Genomic DNA, 3,669 nt, shown 5'->3' with positions numbered 1-3,669 from the left:
GGGGGGGGGGGGGAGGCAGCTATTGTCCCAGCCCTGATTGTCAGCTCTCCTGCTCCACAGTGCTCCTCCAAGCTCCTCTCTGTAGAGGGAGAGGAGGGAGAAAAGAGGGGAGAAGGGGCCTCTGCAGCCATTGCAGTGTCAGGCAAACAAAGCAGAGCGTGGCTGCATCCGCTGGTGAAAAGCCTGGCTGGGGGAGGGTTCCCCTGCTCAGAAAGGGCAGATGCTGGTGATAATAGTAGAGAAAATCCATCCTTCACCTCCAAAGAAACCCCCTGCGTTCTTTTTTCCTGGGTATTTACGTGTTGGGCCTTCCTACAGCTCCTGAGTCTGTCCTTGGGGAGGGGGGTGAGGCAGGGGGGGCCCTGGCACACCAGCAGTGCTGCAGGGTCTTGGGAGCAGAGGGAGTGGGATAGGTCAGGGGCTGGAGGAGACATGAGATGCTGCCAGTCCCTTTGTCCTGTGGGGGCAAAGTCTGAGCAGTCAGTGACAATGGATCTTTGGAAGAAATCATGAACATCCCCGGGAGCCATTCCAGCAAGAGGGAGATTTGTCTGGGGCCTCAAAGCCAGAGATGCCCGTGTGAGGAGGCATGTGAGGAGGATCTAGAGCCCACAACTATCCACACGGTGTCTCAAGGCTCCCAGAGACCAATCCTGCCTTAACAAAGGACCAGCACAATATCTTAACTCTGTAGGTTTGGGAGTTAACACCAACAGCACAATGTCTTTTGTTGAATTTCTGCCTCTCACAGGTACCTTCCAAGCCTGGGACTGTCTGCTCTGTCTGCAGCTCTCCTTTCTCCACAGCTCCCCAGACTGGCGCAAGGTCTGTGGAAGAAAACAAAACCCAGTGCATTTGAATCTTTCAGCTGTTGGTCTTTGGGTCACTTACAGATCCACCTCCTCCTGCTGGATGGAGAAGACTTTGCCCCCAGGTATTGATTAGGTTTGCCCCCAGTGCACTCAGCTGATGCACAGTGCAAAGGTTGTGACCAGAGTCCCCTCCTGCCAGCTCTGCCAGCTGCAGGCAAAGGGACAGTGCAACAGCAGGATATTTAACAGCAACGTGAAGCAAACACACCCCAAGGCTCCAGGTTTGTCATGGACTTTAATGTCATCTTCTAATCCTTACTGCAAATCAGATCAGAATAAAGTACTGGCAAGTTCTGCAGCTAAAGGATGAGGAACAACTTCCTCTCCATCCCTTTTGGCCCAAATCAGAATCTCCAGAATTATCAGGAGATAATTTTACAAAGTTGTAAAATTATAAGTAGGCTTTATGACAAGGGTAATTAAAAGTGAGAGTCCTTTCACTTCCTTCTGGGTTTTTGTTTCTTTTTTTCCCTTTTCTCTGCAGCCAGCAGAGCATAAACACACTTCAAGAGACAAAACCAGTCAGGAAACACAACTGTCCTATTACCACCTGATTCCTAGGGCTGAGGTTTTACCTATTGCCATGGGTGTGTGAGTTGCTAACACTGCATTATGATTAAAAAAAAAGGGGGAACTAGCATATTCCCAGAACCATCTGGGATTGTCAACAGACACGTTATCCAGAACCTCAGTGATGGGAAACTCACTGCATGTGAGTGCATGACTCATGTCACCCTGCTCTGTCCCATCCTCTTGCACAGCCTTGGAGAAGCACTGGTGGTGAGAACAGTCTTGCAGGGAGGGAAAAACTTCTCCCTAGACCACCAAGGGTCTGTCCTTTTCCTCAGAAATCCACGGCCAGCCCTCTGGGCTGAATCTTCTCCCTGCTGAGCAGCCCTGCAGGAACCTCCAACTCCCTGTTGCCACTATTCTACCGACATCTGCTGGCAGCTGCTTCAGGAAGGAAAGATGTTTCTTCCCAAGTGGCCCAAGCCCTGGTACATCCTGAACCTACCCCTGGCCTCCAGGCCTGGCTTGGGGCGAGGCAGGTGGGCATGGAGGGGACCAGGCCTGGAGGGAGAGGCCTGGAGGGAGAGGGCTGGAGGGTGAAGGTCTGGATGGAGACCTGGAGGGTGAGGCCTGGAGGGAGAGACCTGGAGGGTGAGGGTCTGGAGGGTGAGGCCTGGAGGGTGAGGGTCTGGAGGGAGAGACCTGGAGGGAGAGACTTGGAGGGTGAGGGCCTGGAGGGAGAGGGTCTGGAGGGAGAGGGTCTGGAGGGAGAGACCTGGAGGGTGAGGGTCTGGAAGGAGAGACCTGGAGGGTGAGGGCCTGGAGGGTGAGGGTCTGGAGGGAGAGGGTCTGGAGGGAAAGGGCCTGGAGGGAGAGGGTCTGGAGGGAGAGACCTGGAGGGTGAGGGTCTGGAGGGAGTGGCCTGGAGGGAGAGGCCTGAAGGAAGAGACCTGGAGGGTGAGGGTCTGGAGGGAGAGACCTGGAAGGCTTTGAAAGCCACTTCACGCAGTTGGTCTTTCATAGTCAATACATCCCATGAAGGAAAATATACAGGCATGTGTTGCTGGTAGAGCCCGTGCAAACCTCTGGAGCATGGGTGTGTCACACAGGACACCGTCAGGATCTGTAACCCCATGTTATCACAGATCACTTCTCACATAGCCAATTCTCTCACATACATGATGACTCTCCCAAGACAGGGCATTCTGCTTCAGCACCAGTTCTTGTCACCCTAATAGGGGTACCTGTACCCTCACAGGTGAGAGACGTCGGCTCCATAGGGTGGTAGTTCCTGTCTTACTACCAAGTGCTCTATCAATATCAGCATCTCTGGCCATGGATCCCCAGCTGCTTGTCTTCTCTCTCGTCCATGTCATAGGTTTCAGTCCCACTATCAAAGCATCGGAGCAACCAAGGAAGAAGCAGCTCACCTTCAGTGTGGGTGAAGTCCTTTCTCATGAGGCACAGTGCCTTTAGAGGGAAAGGTTAGACAAGATCATCATTGTCATCTGCTTGAGAGCAGCTTGATTTATCTACTTGAGAAGGACCTACTCTTTATCTCTTTTAGAAGTGTCTGCTTCTTCATCTGCTTGGTAAGAATGTTTCCCATCACTCTCTTCCTGGTCTCCTTTGATTATGTCTTTTAACAACTTTTTAAAAGCAGAGTTAAGTACTGTTAAATGTGTTCTTGTGTCTCAGATTGTTGTTTCTTCGCTTTGCTCTTGGTAACAGGATTAACGTTAACTTTTGCTCCATGGATTGAGTGGCCTTGGTCTTTGCAGCAGCAGAGGTGCCAGCAGCCTTGTCTGTGGGGGAGCGGCAGCAGAACAACTGGCAGCAAAAAGGAAAACCTCTTTGGGTTGCTGAGCTGTTGAAGGACACTGCACCTTGGACGGAGAAACGGGTTGTAAAAGCACATCACACAGATGCACTGACACCTGGTGCGTTGGCCGGGAATCGAACCCGGGTCAACTGCTTGGAAGGCAGCTATGCTAACCACTATACCACCAACGCCGCTGTGAAGAAGCCCCCGCACCTCGCTCAGGAAGCTGAAGCCCCGGACTCACCCATTCCCCAGAGATAGGGGGGGGAGAGGCCGCCACCAGCGCTGCCACCTTCCACCACAACCACCACCCAACACCCGCCCAACCAGGAGCCCTCCTGGTAGATGAAAACTCTTCCTCTTGTTTCCTTTTCCCCTTTCTCTACACACACATTCACTTCAGCGAATGGCTCCGCCCCTCCCTCCCCTCCCCCTCCCTCACGATGGTTTCTCCCCGCTCTGCCC

The 3,669-nt window shown here is 52.9% G+C and overlaps 1 non-coding gene across 1 annotated transcript; it reads right to left on the bottom strand.

Annotated features, from left to right (window-relative positions):
- Nucleotides 1–3,323: 3,323 nt before the first annotated feature.
- TRNAG-UCC lies at nucleotides 3,324–3,395 on the bottom strand. Its single transcript has one exon. It is a non-coding gene; the product is annotated as a tRNA-Gly (tRNA).
- Between the last annotated feature and the right edge of the window lie 274 nt (nucleotides 3,396–3,669).

The sequence above is a fragment of the Chaetura pelagica genome, unplaced genomic scaffold (assembly GCF_000747805.2).
Source record: "Chaetura pelagica isolate M959 unplaced genomic scaffold, ChaPel_1.0 scaffold1081, whole genome shotgun sequence".
NCBI lineage: Eukaryota > Metazoa > Chordata > Aves > Apodiformes > Apodidae > Chaetura > Chaetura pelagica.
The sequence above is the reverse complement of the archived record's forward strand: the minus strand, read 5'-3'. Positions and strand labels throughout refer to the sequence as shown.